The 16,231-nt window shown below is 40.4% G+C and overlaps 1 protein-coding gene and 1 long non-coding RNA gene across 16 annotated transcripts in view; one reads left to right on the top strand and one right to left on the bottom strand.

Moving 5' to 3' along the window:
• LOC125117271 (uncharacterized) overlaps nucleotides 1-16,231 on the bottom strand; it is a 169,820-nt gene that overhangs the window by 50,517 nt on the left and 103,072 nt on the right. For 13 of the 15 annotated variants that reach the window (XR_007132574.1, XR_007132568.1, XR_007132564.1 and 10 more), the window contains 3 exons: nucleotides 9,031-9,238; nucleotides 8,623-8,734; nucleotides 1,588-1,743 (listed from right to left, as the gene is read on the bottom strand). This is a non-coding gene — a long non-coding RNA (uncharacterized LOC125117271). Of the gene's footprint in view, nucleotides 1-1,587; nucleotides 1,744-6,913; nucleotides 6,996-8,622; nucleotides 8,735-9,030; nucleotides 9,239-14,710; nucleotides 14,782-16,231 lie in introns of those variants that run through there. The other 2 variants (XR_007132565.1, XR_007132575.1) reach the window with 2 other exon arrangements.
• NPSR1 (neuropeptide S receptor 1) overlaps nucleotides 1-16,231 on the top strand; it is a 148,256-nt gene that overhangs the window by 66,780 nt on the left and 65,245 nt on the right. The window lies entirely within an intron of this gene.

The raw sequence follows: 16,231 nt of genomic DNA, 5'->3' as shown, positions 1-16,231 counted from the left end.
GAAAGAAATAACATCTGGAAAGCTCTGAAGAAAAAGACATCTCTTAAAAAAATATACTTCAATGACTAGACAAGAAAATATTGCAAGGAAATGTTTTAGTGTCGTGCAAAGAGGTAAGAAGGTGTGAGTAGGAACAATGTCTTAAGCAGAAAGGCAGGAAGAGGATGGCGAGAAAGGAACCATTGTGAGGAAAGGTAGGCACCAAAACCACACCTGAGGCAGTGGCAACCAAAAAAGGCCAATACCTGGTGCAGAAAATCCCATCAATTACTGGAAGGATGGGTTTGAGAAGCCTTTCCAGAATGCCGAGGCAAAGGATAAGAAAGTCAAAACAAAGTAAGAGGAGCTAAGAATGGAAGACGGCAAAGAGTGTTCCTGGAAGAGAAACAAGCATAAATGAGAAAAAACAGAATCAAACTTATAACAGAAGATATCTTTCCTGTGCTTGAAAAGGGGAGAAAGGAGGAGAGGCTTGTGTGTGCAGGTTCCAGGAGCTCACTGCTTTTAGGCCCAATAATTGGAAAGACAACCCACCCCACCCCACTCCACTCCACCATCATTTAATCACATCTTAGCAAAGTGTTTTTATTCATTCATTCAACACATACTTATTTTAGGTGTCTGGTACTGCAAGTATAAAGGTCAAGGGAAAAGTCCTCAAAAATTCAGGCAGAACAAAACTATTTACTTACAATACCCACAGTAAACCAAATATCAGGGCATCATAAGAAGACTGTCATTTTAAGGGGAGAGTTTACGGCTTTAGGGATTTAATAAGCTGCCAAGTTACCTTTCATGCATGAAGGTAGCAAAATGACAAATGCAGGTAGGTACACAGACATTATTGAGCCAAACTGGGTTCGGCTTGCCTGCCTCAGAGACAAGCCAATCTGAAACAGGAGGGAAGAATACAGGGCACAACCCTGAAAAGAATGACATAGTAGAAAGTTCCCATTGTGGCTCAGAGATAATGAGTCTGACTGGTATCCATGAGGACGAGGGTTTGATCCCTGGCCTTGCTCAGTGGGTTGTGGATCCAGGGTTGCTGTGAGTTGTGCTGTAGGTTGCAGATGCAGATCAGATCCCTGGTTGCTGTGGCTGTGGCATAGGCTGGCAGCCGTATCTCTGATTTGACCCCTAGTCTGGGAACTTCCATATGCCATAGGTGCAGCCCTAAAAAGCAAAAAGCAAAGAAAAAAAAAAAAAGAATGACATAGTGCTAGAGGATATGACAAAAACTGGTTAGAACCAACTAGGTCCAAGATGGTGGATGATGTGACTTCCAGTGGACCTTGAGTTTCATTATATGCTCATTGTAACACATTAGCAAACTGAATGACATGCCCACAGGTGTCATGACAATTCTAAGGCCTATCATAAAAGGCCAAAAAGTGGGCAGTGGCACAATTCCTGGAAACCCCTATCCCTTCCCAGAAATAGCTGGAATAATCTTCCCACTTATTAGCCTATGAAATTACCTAGCCCGTAAAAACTCACCACCTGATACTTCAGGGCCTCTCTCCTCTGGCCTTTCACCATCTGAGACAGCCCACACTTTGTCTCTCTCTCAATAAATCTACTTCTTACCTATTACTTTGCCTCTTGATGAATTTCTTCTGTGCTGAGACATAAAATCCTGAACTTCGGTAAGTCCTGGACCAGGTGTGTGATTTCAATTTAAAGAAAAACGGTGGGTTCAAGTCCCAGTCTGAGGTGTATGGTTTCAAATCTTCTGACACTGGCCTGAGGGGAAGGAAAGTACAGCCTTTATCGCACAGCCAAGCAGGGCCAATGAGAAGCCTGTGCTCAAAAGACCCAACCTCCGCATGGATTTTAGGCAAGAGTTTCTAAAGGCAGTGTTAGGGGAGGGGATCTCAGGAGCATGATCAGCTCACGGACCTTCTTCTGATTGGTTGGTGGTGAGGTAACAGGGTGGTGTTTCAGAATCCTAATCATCAACCTTCTGGTTCCAACCAGTCTGGAGTCTACATGTGCGTGCTCAGCACAAAGTCACCGTCCTCCATCTGAGTGACGAGTCTTAGTTCTTGCACAACAACTCAAAGATCTGTGTCAGACTGTTATGTATATCATTTGAGGAGGAACTAGGTTTCATCACTGAACTATTGTTTCTTGATTGCTTTCCTTTTATTTCTGTGTTCCCTCATTTCCCTCATTAGTAACTGCTCCAGTCTATTCCTTGGAACTGAGGGAAAACCTAGGAGATTAAAGGTTTTTTTTCTACAAAAGTGAAACAAGAGGGCTTTATGCACCCAAGAGGGCCCTGCAGGGTCCTGCTCAGTTTCACAGTGGTGTAAAAACCATGGCATTAGTATTGAAAGATTAAAACTATATTTAAAGGTATTCCACAAGCAGTGGACAGTTGTAGTAGAAAGAATTAAGAGCCCTAAAATTGAAGAAGTCATGTACAGAAGTCCTAAAATTATTAAAATAGACATAATCATAAATAATTGGTACACGTGGGGAGTTTCTGCTGTGGCTCAGCAGGTTACAAACCTGACTGGTATCCATCAGGATTCAGGTTTGATCCCTGGCCTCCCTCAGTGGGTTAAGGATCCAGTGTTGCCGTGAGCTGTGGTGTAGGGCACAGAGGCCACTCAGATGCTGAGTTGTGGTGGCTGTGGTATAGGCCAACAGCTGCAGCTCTGATTTGACCCCTAGCCTGGGAACTTCCATATGCTGCAGATGCAGCCCTAAAAAGCAAAAAATAAAAAAATAAAAATAAAATTGTACATGTGGTTGTAAACTGAAAATACATAACAAATATTATACTAGAAAAAACATATAAACATATATACACTTAACAATTCTATTGGTAGAAGAATTTCTCAAGGAATTATTTAAAGATGATGAATGGTTTCTAAACAAGGATATAATTTGCTATGTTGTATATAAGATGAAAAAAATAGAATAAGAATAAAATGGTGGTGGTACTGGTTCTATAAGCAGTAACTTATGATGAAATAAAGTAGAACAATTTAGATAAAGTCCATTTATAGGGTAATAAGCTGTGATATTGTTACCCTAACACAGGATTCATCTCTTGGTGTTGAGCCAAAAGATAGAACCAAGCCAAAACTGGGGAGAAGGAAGGACTTATCATTACCTGCAGCAAGTACTGAGAATACCAGGGTTCTTTCTCAAAGCAGTGGCTCCCCAACAGCAAAACTGGGGGAGTTTTAAGCTAAGGGTACATGCATATTCATGGTGGGGCTTGGGTTGTCTACAATAGTCCAAACTTGAGTTGATTTTTCAAAATCACATGGGTCAGCAAAGGTCAACATTGTCATCCCTCAAGTTCCTTCCAGCTGATCTGGAGGTTGAATGCTTCACACTAATCTTTACCAGTGAAACAGAACTGGGAGTCTTTACTTCCCATATACCATCTTTGCTATTGTTACTTCTCTCTTTCTTGGTAACAGTCATCTGTTTCTGTATCCTTTTGTTCCCTGAAGATTATTAATTACTGTGACCTGATCAAGGGCAAGCATTGTGGCCAGGCTTAGATCACAAAGTGGTTTCTCTTCTGGTTACAATGTTTTGTTTTGTTTTGTTTTCTTCAAAGAAAAGGTTAAACCCCAGTATTTATAGTATAATTCTATCTTAGGAAAAAATACATGCATGTAAATAGAAAACAAACTCTTAAAATCTCTACAGTTAAATGTTAATACTTGTTGTATCTAGATGGCATGATTTTCTGTGCTTATTATTTTTTGTTTTATCCTGGGTTGTTTGGCTCATCTGGCCTTTCTCTTCTACAAACTGCATGTAAGAGATTTAAACAAGGCTGTGGCATAATTAGATTTTCAAGGGTAGAGACAGGATTATAGGGCCAATATTCTAAGAGACAAGGTAACTGAAGCAAACCAAGGGAGAGATGAAGGCAGCCAAAAGCCTGACAGTGGCAGTGGAATGGACAAAAGTGGGAAGCCTTGAGTGATTTCAAGACAAGAACTGATAAGGCTGGAGATTGGTTAGATGTGGGAGTGAGGCTGCAGATAATTACAGTGCAGTAAGAAATCATGCCTCCTCAAAGTTTAAAGATAAGGGTCAGCCAGATGGAGAGGAAGGGAAGGTCATTTCAGCCAGAAGTATGAGTCCCATCACTTGACCTGTCTCGCAGTGGCCTTTCCCAGCCAAATTGCAAACACACTCTCCCAAGTTGTATTAGCATTTTCAAAGGGAGAGGAAAGCACCAATCCCTCTGGAACCTCTGAGCACAGGGTGTCAAAGTGAATCCATCTATCCTGGCTATAGCAATCTCCAGATGGGCTGCCCAAGGGTTATTCTCTGCTGAGCATCTCATTTACACCTGAATGGAGAACTCCTGGGAGTCCCGGACCAGCCAAGCACAGCACAGTTAGAATTTCTAGGAAATTTTCATTTGACCTTAGTGACTTACAATAATAGAGAGATGTCCGCTTGCCCAGTAATAATCACTGTGACCTTCACTGGGACTGAAGGGTCCTTTCCCCAAGGACCTGCTCCAAAATACCATCCAGCAGGTGGGAGCTCCTGTCACAACAGGAAGATCCATCGCACTGACAGGTTCTCCCTGAGGACTCCTAGTGCCTGAGGGTTTGAACAAAGCATCCTTTTATATACAGGATGACTGAGGCACACATTTCTAAATGGCACAAAATAGGGTGGTGTGTAATTACCTATCTTGAGCAGATATATGAAGTAGGAATGGGACTTCCTTGTCAAATCTTCATTGAAATTCTTTATCAAAAACATTTCTTTTTTCACTTGATATATTTAATATTTCTTACTAGTTATAATTTATATCAGTGGTAATCGCAATGAAAGAATGAGTGTTTCTTAGTTTGCCAAGCCCTATTGGAAATGTATCTCATTTTATCATTACAACAATCCACACAAAGAAGGTAACCCAATTTCTATAGGTATCAGAGAGGAAATTTACCCATTTGGTTGAGCCAAAACCCATCTACCTCCCACACTGAGGAGTTAGGCTTTTTTTTTTTTTTTTTTAAAAGAATATGCTGTTATCAAGAAAAGCCCTTTAAAACATTCAGTTTGACCTTTGCCCTCAGAGTCATCCAAACCTGAGTGACTGGTTGGTTTCTCCAAAAGGAAAATTAATGTTGATTTACTTTGTATCACCTTCCATGGCTAGACCTGGGATAATGGCATAACTAGCATAAAGGAAAATTTCTAAAACAGTGTGGCCATATTGCCACAGAAACAGATTCAGAAAAATAAACCTGAGAACTCTAGAGAAAGAAAACATATTACATAAGTTTTCCCTTAGAGTTTGGCAGCCTTTGTTCATAGTTGGATATAAACTCATTTAGTTCTACCAATAAGCCCACACAACTTTACTTCCTGACATCTGTTCTCTCCTCCCAAGATCTGGAAGATTTCTTTCTTCTGATAAGTGTAAAACATTTGTGGGGATAAGATGTGTTCAGAAAGGGAGAGGAAGCAAACAGCCTAATCCAATGGTTCCTGGGTGGGGGGAACCCAGAAAGCGAGATTTTTTTTCTAAACCACTCTTTCAAAGTTTTTCTTACCCAGGTGGTTCTGGAACAAAGTTTTGAGAACCTCAGGTTGGTTATTATTGGTGGCAGTACGCACATGGTGGTTAGGAAAATGGCATCACAGTGTCCAGAATCAAATCCCAGCTCTTTGTGTCACCAGCTGGGTGAAAGTGGCAAGCCAATGAACTAAGGTTGGTTTGATAATAACATGGGTAAATTAATGAGATAATGCATAGATGCAAAGTGCTTAGCACCATGTCCTTATTAAGGTAAGTCATCAATAAATGGAAGTAATTATTATCATTATATTATATGAAAAGTTAGATAATAATATAGTATGCAGTGAAGTTCTCATTTTATTGGACGGAAATAAACATAAATCCCTGTATCTGTTGCCTGTGGGGTTAGATGAGAGAAATGTTTAATGGTAATCAACATCAGGTGTTACCAAACTACCTACATTAATAATCCATTTAAATTCCATGTTCAAAAGGGATGAAAAAGAGAAGGGACCTCTAAAAGAGAGAGGACCTCTAAAACCTTTCTCAGCACAAAGAAGAGAGCTCTCAGGACAGTAAACTGCTAACTGCCACCAAAGTGACTTGGTGAAAGTAGATACAACTTTCAAAACTATTCCTGAAACCACTCATATTCCAAAGAGAGAATATACTTCTAAGACAAAAACTTAGTAATTAAGACAAACTTAGTAAGTAATAAAGCCAAAACAGGACATCACAATATGTGTCATGACATCCGTAAGAACACTTTTGGAGAATTTACTATGTCCCATCAACTGTGCCAAATCCTGCACTGGAATCAGTTCATTCTATCCTGGCAACCACCCTAGGATAGGTGTTGGTTTGGTCTTCACCTGCAGCTGAGGGAACTGAGGAGAAAGAGACTAAGTAATTTAGCTAGGCGGCACACCTCTGGACAGTGGAACCAGGGTAAGCCCAGGATAACACATCCCGGAGCCTGTGCTCACAATCAGATCCCTCACACAGAACTGCCCATGTCGTCAAGAAAATAGCAGGGTCCCAGAATGTGGGCGATACCCAGTGGAGAGACCGTTTAGTGCACTCCGCCAGATAATTGTTGTCACCAGCTTGTTAATAAAAAGGAAGTAGGTCAAGAGAATGAGAAGACAAGTCACAGACTCGAAGAAAATATTTTCAGAAGACACATCCAATAAAGCACTGTTAACCAAAACATACAAAGAACTCTTACAACTCGAGGAAGAAAACAAACAACTCTATTTTTAAATTGTACAAAAGACCTGAATAGGCACCTCGCCAACGAAGATATACAGATGGCAGACAGGCATGTGGAAAGATGCCCCACATATGTCATTAAGGAACTGCAACTTAAAACAACAATAAGCTACTGCTACATACCTATTACAATGGCAAGAATCCAGATCACAGACAACATCAAATGCTAGTGAAGATGTGGAATAACAGGAATTCTGATTCATCGCTGGTGGGAATACAAAATGGTACAGCCACTTTTGATGACAGTTGCGGCAGTTTCTTACCACACAATCCAGCAATTGCATGCCTCAATATTTACCCAAAGGAGCTGAAAGTTTATGTCTACACAAAAACCTGCATGTGAATTTTTATAACAGCTTTATTCATCATTGTCAAAATTTGAAAGCATCCAAAATGTCCCTCAGTAGGTGAATGGATAAATAAACTATGGCACATCTATACAGTGTCACATTACTCAGTGCTAAAAAGAAGTGGGCTATCAAGCTATAAAAAGACAGAGGAAACTTAAATGCATATTACTAAGTGAAAGAAGCCAATCTGAAAAGGCTATATAGTGTATGAATTCAATTATATGACATTTTGGAGCAGATAAAAGTATTCTATACTAAAATGGTAAAAAGATCAGTGGTTTCCAAGGGTTAGGAGAGAGGTAAGGATGAACGGACAGAGTGCAGAGGATTTTTAGGGCTATTCTGTATTCTGTATGATATTACAATGATAGACACATGTCATTATACACTTATCAAAACCCATAGGAGTTCCTTGGTGGTTCAGTGGGTTAAGGATCTGGCATTGTCACTGCTATAGTTCTGGTTACTGCTGTGGCACAGGTTCAATCTCAGGGCGAGGAATTTCTACATGCCATGGGTGCAGCCAAAAAGAAACGAAAAACAAAAACAAAACAAAGAATGCACAATATCAACATCAAGAGTGAACCCTAATGTAAACTATGGACTTTGGATGATGATGCTGTGTCAGTGTAGGTTCACTGATTGTAACAAGTACATCACCGGTGTGGATACTGGGGGGCTGTGCATGTGGTGAGGCAGGGTGTATATGGGAACTCTACCTTCCTCTCCATTTTGTTGTGAACCTAAAACTGCTCCAAAATAATTAAATGTCTTTTTTTTTTAAGTGGATGCTAATTTTTAAACATGTGCAGCTTTTGTAAACAATGATCTCCAAGAGGATGAGAATCATGTTTATTGTGTTTGCTTTTTTAAAATTTATTTTGAAATAATAATACATTCAAAATACAAAAATAAGATATAGAGAAATGTAAAGTGAGGTCCTTTAATCTAGTTTGTCCACATGTATTTTGCATAATTCTGTTATCAAAATCAGGAAACTGACATAAGAAAAATGTGTTTGCATAGCTCTATGCCGTTTGCCCACATGTACAGATTCGTGTATCCACCACCACAATACCTTATTCAAGTGCTGACTAAGATACTCAATACAACTATTAAGTGACTCAGTGCATGAACAAAAAGCAAGTGGCTGAGGGGATGACTGAACGCATGACTTAAATAAATAGCACACAGTTCTTATGTGAATATAGGGTCAGTCATTCTCACAAATCATTTTTCTTCTTATGGAGTCTTGAACTGAGAGATGTTTATAAATGCGTGGATTGGGAGCACCCCAACACACTATAAAGAACCTACCTTCCATTTTGGCTTTTTGAGCCTAAGGGGGTTTAAATGTCCTCCCCCAAAACGTTATTATTGAAATAATATAAATATAGCAGGAAAAGGAGAATCTCTCTCTCCATACTGATGATAGGAAATGAGTGCTATTGATGTAGAAAAAAAAAAAAGAGACTTTCTTACCAGATTCAGAGCAACAGTGGGAAAAAAACCAAAAAATTGCCTTGGTGGTAAGTGGAAGAGATACTCATCATCAAGAATCCACTCTCGATCCCAGTCCCCAGAAAACCAAGAGCTGGAAATAAGAGATATGCTGGCATCAGTTATGGAAGAAATGCACCAGACCTGGCAACAGAGCACTGGATCATGGCCTCCTCCCAACCTCCCCCCCTGCATGAAGAAGGCTTGCTGAAGGCTGGCCAGGCTGGGCTGGGGAGTGGAAGACTGGGTGCATGTTGGTAGAGCCAGTATTTATAAAGCTCAAAAGCTCTAGGTGGAGCTAATGCTCTGGCCTTAGGCTCTCAGAATAACTGGACTTGGATCTGGCCAAATGGAACCAGAGAAAATTCTTCCTCAACTCTTGTTGCTCACCTAAGGTTTTTCAGGAATCTTCCAAGTCTCCAAACAAGCGTGATATCACCTCTGAAGAAATACTCTCAGCTCTACATTTCATGTTGTGAAAAAACCTTCTGCAGGGCTTGAGGCCCTTGACAACTACATCCATCTTCTCACAGGAAGCCCATAGGCTGGAAGACTGTGGTGACTGACTGTAGACTCTCCAAGCCTCTTCTCAGATAAGCTGCAAAGAGGAGCAGAGGGAATATGTGTAATTTTTCATTGCAGTCTCTTTGTTGAGAAAGCATTTTTGCTTGCTTTTTATATTCTTATCAGGGAGAATAGAGAAACTTGCTCCTCTGCCACGCACGAGAAAAATGAAAACAAGATTTGATTTCATAGTGTGCCCACAGTTTCTGACCTGAGGAAATCAAGCAGAGTGTCTCAACCCCTCCCACCTACCCTTTGCAAGAACCATCACCTGTTTTCCCCTTGGAGGCTCAGCTCTGAGTAAGATCCTCTGAGCACATCATCCTCTCCCAGGGAGACTTGTCAGTCCCAGGGTCCAGGCAATGCAAGCACCCCACCTGCCCGGGAGTTGGGGCAGCACAGTGGTCTCTAGAGGATGCTTAACCTTACACTTGAGAGGGGATAGAGGAGGAGCAAATCCATTGACTGATCTCTGTTTGCCTCTTTGTGTCCTGAAATTTCCATCTCCTTGTGAAAAAAGGAATCAAAGTATGTCCCAGTCTCGGTGAAGAGCTCTCTGTCTTAACTCTGCAAGATTTGAACTTCTTGAAAAAATAGACCAATATTCTTCTCTGGTAGGAGAATCATGACCACATACCAAGTTTCTGTAGTTTGAAAGGAAACTCTCTAATGAAGTTAGCTAATGCCATTCAATAAGAAGACAACAGAGTAAAAGGTAAAAGTGGGGGAAAAAATGGGTGAAATTATCAGTTTGCAATTGATGTGTCTGTTCTAGGAAAAAAAAAATGATTGTTCGGAAAACCCACTGGTCCTAATAAGATATTTAATTAAAGTGGCTGATTATAAAACCAATAGACATAAAAGCAATTAGGTTTTATATATACTAGCAATAACCTATTAGAAAACAGAATAAAAAAAAAGATTGAATTTTCAATAGCAACCAAAACAAAAAATGCATATAAGTATACTTTAAAATAAATGTAGCGACTCACATGAAGAAAATTATGGAAGTTAGCTTAGTGACATTTTAAAAATTTAATCATTGAATATCCATTCAATGTTTCTGGCCAGAAGATCTGACATTGTAAAGACTCCAATGACAATTTTAGTTCCATGTAATTCAGATGAAGACTCCAATTGGATTTTTAATTTTAAAACTAGCAAATATTATTTTAAAGCTCATCTGGAAACATATTCTTGATATTTTCCAAGAAATTCGTGAAAAGGAAAACAATAAGTGTAACTGCTCATCTTGAAACAAGATCATGTTGGCTTAAGATTCAAAAGTGAGAGAACAGAATGAAAGGCCAGAAACAAATCAAATACACATAAGACTTTAGGATATAAGGAAAACGCTTTTGAAATGAGCAGTGGGAGGGGAAAGGTGGCTGAATAAACAGGGCAGCACATGTGCTCCAGGAGACTGGCCTCCTGCTTTCCTGCCCATGCAGCCTGCAGCCCTGTGCTTGCCCGGCCCTCTGACCTAAAGTCCTCCCCCAAAGCTATGCCTGGTCTCTGCTCTATGGTCCCTGCACGGTGAGGTCTTCTTTGATCTCCCTAACTTAAGTAGCACCCTTTAGAGGGTTTGAGAGATTTGGGGGCTTATCAATGAAAAAGATGTGACCATGAGGCACCAGTGACGTACATAAGCTTGATTTGGGTGCTGATTTGACAAGTCTGCAGGTGAGCAAGTCCCTCACAGCCGCAGACAGTCGATCAGCTGTGGCGCAGGGTCACTGTCCAGAAGGGAAGGAAGGGAAGGGGGGAGTGGAATCAGAGAGGGGTTCCTGTATCTGGTGACATCGGTCAGCAGCACAGCAGGGAGTCTAGATCGGGGAGCTCCAAAATTGACAGCATCCTCTCTGGATCTTAAGCTGTTAGATGTTGGGCACAGTTTTTCTAGGTATACAAAGCAGGAAGACTGTCAGTGACCTAAAAATCTGTTTGTTGGGGGTATATTTAAAATAATTGGATGGGAAAAAATTTTAGGGCCGCACCTGGAGCATGTGGCCAGGCTAGGGGTTGAATCAGAGCTGCAGGTGCAGCTGCTAGCCTACACTACAGCCACAGCAACGCCAGATCCAAGGTGCATCTGTGACCTAAACCATGGCTAGCGGCAACTCCAGATCCTTAACCCACTGAGCAAGGTCAGAGAGGCCAGGGAGTAAACCCGCATCCTCATGGATACTAGCTGGTTCATAACAAGAATCTCGGACGTAAAAGCTTGAGTTTGGTGGCTGTGGGCTTTTGAGTTCACAGATCTCGGCCTGCAGGGAAGAAACAAGCAGCCAAGGAGCTAAGATACAGAGACCAGCTTTGGCTTATTTACATAACATATTCCCGCTCCATTCAATATCAATACCCTGCTTGATATTTTGTTACAGCACGCATCCCTCTGCGACATTATAATCTATATTATTTGGGTTTTGTGTTTATCATCTGTTTTTCTCATTCAAATGTTAACACCACATAGACGGGAACTGTCATCTTTGTAGTTTGATGTTTCCTCAGTGCCAAAAAATTGAGTGTCTGAGTCGAACAAGCACTCAAGGAACAGCTGCTGGAGGAAGGCGACAGGAAAGGAAGAAAGGAGGAAGCTGTACCAAGATAAGCATCAAAACAGGTTTAAAATTCCAACATAAACATGAAACTGCTTCTAGGAAAAATTTCAATAACTAGGGTGGGTAAGGCTTTTTCTAGGTGTGACATCAAGGTAGAATAATTAAGAAAGACTAAGAGATTTGAATAAAAAAATATAAAACATAAAATCTAAATTATGAAGTTAAAATTTTAAAATTAAATTATAAATTAATTAAAATAGTTTTACAATATAAGTAGTACTTGCATTGCTGATAAAGAGTGGGTAGACTTGGGAGTTTCCATCATGGTTCAGTGCTAACGAACCAGGCTAGCATCCATGAGGAAGTGGGTTCAATCTCTGGCCTTGCTCAGTGGGTTAAAGGAGCCGGCATTGCTGTGAGCTGTGGTGTAGCTTGCAGACACAGCTCAGATTTGGTGTTGCTGTGGCTGTGGCATAGGACAGTGGCTTACAGCTCCACTTTGACCCCCAGCCTAGGAGCCTCCATATGCTGCAAGTGTGGCCCTAAAAAGACCAAGAAAAAAAAAAAGAGTTGATAGACTCAACAATAAGGACTTCCTACAAATCTGTAATGCAAAGAAAAATACTTAATGGCAAAATAAACACAAACCTGTGGACAGGGAAGACATAAAATGGAAATGTAATTCATCACTAAGCCTATTTTAAACAGTGTTGTCACAAACTGAATAAATGCAAATGAAAGTAACAATGAACTACCATGTCTGCCCATCAAGAAAAGAATGTAGGTTTCAAGAAATTGGTAGTGCATCAGGCCATTTTTATTTAATAAAATCAGAAAAGTGTTCATCTCTTGGGTCATATTTTACTTTTTAATACTTCTAAATTTTTCAATACATATTACTTATGCAATTAAAAAGTAATTGTACATAAAAAATAAATAGTTGGGATAAACCCCTGACTCCCAGGATGGCTTAATCATGGAAAACAATGTCCCAATACTGAGAACTGCCTGGGTCTGTTGCAACTTTCAGTAGCACAGGGGAGAGGGTGATTTTTCTCTGCTTTGGATGGGGGCCAGGGGACAGGGTTAATTCTGCACAGGTGGATCTTGAAGTCCCAGCAGGTGGCCCATAGAGGGAGGGATCCTGCGCAGAACAAAAGGTGAAAGGAGAGGGGTATAGTTCACTCTGAATTCTCAGTTTCCAGAATTCATACCTGGCACTAAAAGTCTATCAGGTAATAGGGCTCAAGTCGGAGTTCACCTCGCTGGTTGTGGATAAAAGACAGAATTTTTGATGAAACTTGCAAAGAGAGGGTTAGTAAAAAGAGCACAGTTTTCTAATGTCTTAGCTCCAGGAGTACCAGGACAGGCCAGGAATGTACCTTCCAGGGAGGAGCCCAGCTTCCTCAGTTGCTCACCTTTCTCATTTATGGAGCCACAGAGCAAGTGTATCAGTGGGAGGAAGGGCATGGCAGAAAAAAAGGATCATTTGAGCACTGAGCAGTAAGGTGTACAGGTCGCTTGTTTAGAGCAGGAAGCAACTAGGAAAGCCAGCTGCCAGCTTGAGACTTGTGGGGGTGAGTTCAGGTGCAGCCCCATGTCTTGACCTCGGAAACCCCCTGTCCCCACTGGCTCATTATCCAGGCAACTCAGTGAGAATTCCCAGGGTTGCTCTTGGACTATTCTGTTTATCCATGACAGAATCTTAGGCTCTCTTTTGGACTATTCTGGTTTCCTTACGAGAGGAGCCATGACATTTACTGATTTTCAGTTTCACTGAGGCCGGACTACCCTCCATGCTTGAAGGGTAGTGTGCAGAACACATCACTACACTTGCGCCCGAGGTCAACCACACACCTGGGGGGCCGAGCTCTGCTAGACATCTCTTTGTGTATTTGTCACGGCAGACACATGCTTACTTATAATATAAGGCTGCTATCTAGTGAAAAGTAGCCACAAAACTACTTTTTTGTGCTTAGCACCAATACTAGGTGGCCATAAAGAGCAAGAGGTTAACAATTCTTGGGCAGAAAAGGGAAGTTCTGAATAAATGACAGAGAAGAGAAACATTAACTCATTTATCTGTTAAAGTTTGAATGATAACAAGTGCAACATTTAGAAAGAGATAAAGGTGATTTGTGAAATTGTTTTAACGAATGTCTAACTAGAGATAAAATAAATTAATGATAAAACGGTGGTTAACTTAAGGCAGCTGTCTGATTCTTTGCAGGAAACTTGCACAGCAGAAGTACCATTAAGGCTTCGAATAGCATATGCTGAAAAATGAAACTGGTTGGAAATTTTAAAAATATTTTCTCTTTGCAGGATTTGGATAATAGGTCTTTGTGAGGAGAAGCCTTCTAAATCACACCTCTGTACAAATGCGGATTCTATAGGAATAATTAACATCTTCCGTCACTCTTAATAAGTCTTACTGGGGTGATATAGTGCAACATTACGTGGAGATTATTTTCATGAAAAGGTATACTATAATTGCTATTTAAATTACCTTAGTCCTACATGATGGAAGATAATATGACAAAATTATATATATGACTGGGTCACTTTGCTGTACATCAGAAATTGACAGAACATTGTAAATCAACTATACATTAAATTTTTTTTAATAAATAAAATATACCTTTTTAATTTTAAATAAATATGTAAATAAATTACCTCAGTCCTGCATTATTGGAAGCCACAAATTTCTCAGCAATAATTTACTGCATTGTATGGAAAGAAATTGTGTGACATTCAAGAAAATGGAGTTTCACAACTGTTTTGAGATATTTCTCTTAAGAACATCAAAGACTACTTTGGTACTGCTATAGAATGAACTGGGAGCGAGAAGTCATGGGAGATGATATTAAGGGGCTGGGAGGTGGGAAAACGACCAGGAGGTTGAGTTTCAAGCCATGTATAGGAATTAGGGTTGGAAGACTCACAAGCACAGGAGTGATGGAATCAGACTGGTTCCCAACCAGTTTCACTAGAAGATTCCCCTGGAAATAGGCAGACAGATGGGTGGAAAACAGATTGGTAAGAAATGAGACTGGAGAAGTCAAGGTGACAACTTAGGAGACTATTTTCATAGTTTTAAAAAGATGATAATGATCTCAAATCCAGTGATTCTCAACCCTGCCTAGATTCTAGAGTCATCTGGGGATCCTTGAAAACTACAGATTCCTGAATACCATTCTAGGTTAAATATATCAGAATCTCTGGGAGTGACTTCCGGGCAGCACTACTTTTTTAAGTTCCCCAGATGATTCTGATATAAGATGAGAGTTGAGAATGCTGCTCTGAACCAAGCAAAGGCAATAGATGTGGATATATTTAAAAAAAAAAAAATTCAGGAGATAGATTGACTGATAGAAATGGAGGAACAAGAATTGTCTACCCTTTGGTCATTTTGCAGTGTATACAAATTTTGAATCATGATGTTCTTCACCTGTTATAAAGTATACCTGAATTTTTAAATAAATTTAAAAATTTTTTAAATGAAGTGTCTAACTTCAAGGTGTAAGTCTTGGACAACTTGGAAGATCATGTTTCCAAGATGGAAAATACAGAGGACTTCTCAAATATGTTTCAAGGTCTGAAAACACTATGATGTGTAGTCTCTTCAAAACCTAACCTGCCTATAAACCTACAGACTTGGAGTGGTGATCAGCAAAGAAAGCTTATATAATTTGAAAAATAATTCTTTGCTAGTGTCAGGAAAAGCATATTCTTTCAAAAGTGACAAAAAATGGCTTGACTATAGATGCCTGTTCTCAAGGGAGATCTGGATATTGAAATAGCAACATCTCATTATGAAGATTTTGCTCTTGAGGTTAGATTTCCTTCTTTTTGTAAAGACTGAGATGGAGCATCTACTCAGAGGAGAGTACATCTCAGCAAATTAGTGTGTATGGCTATGAACTTACTTAGATTTCAATTCTTAGATTTCAGTCCTCTTAAAAGCCCATGTTGACGTGCAAACATGTTCTCTGTCATCTCCTACGGGTCTTAACTGTTTTTCTCTTGCTTCTTCTCTCATCGAATGGTTGTATTTTTCTCTGAGAATGTGTTTCTCTCAGGCGAGATCTCCTCACAAGGAACCCCTGCAGTATCAGGTTTACCTGGTCCTTAAAGCTAGTAACTGGTCACCACGGCCATGGGGTAGACAACTCTGATTGAGTCATGAGTCCACACTAGGTAGGGGGCATGGAGTCAACACTGCCTAAATCATGTGGCTTAAGAGCCGCTTAGGGAAACATCATTGAGCAGCTGTCATCAGAAGAAATATATAGGTTAAGCAAAACCCCACAGATAATGAGTTTCTGATTTTCCATTTTCCTGAGCCTCACCAGGGTTGAGTGATTCACAGGAATAGTCCACAGTTTACTGTGTTCCCTCCCCAGCCTCGGCACACAGCCATGTGTGGGGGCAGAGACAGTCCTGCTTCATGGGAAGGCACTGCC

Source organism: Phacochoerus africanus, chromosome 16 (assembly GCF_016906955.1).
Source record: "Phacochoerus africanus isolate WHEZ1 chromosome 16, ROS_Pafr_v1, whole genome shotgun sequence".
Taxonomy (NCBI): domain Eukaryota; kingdom Metazoa; phylum Chordata; class Mammalia; order Artiodactyla; family Suidae; genus Phacochoerus; species Phacochoerus africanus.
This window is presented reverse-complemented; position numbering and strand designations above follow the sequence as displayed.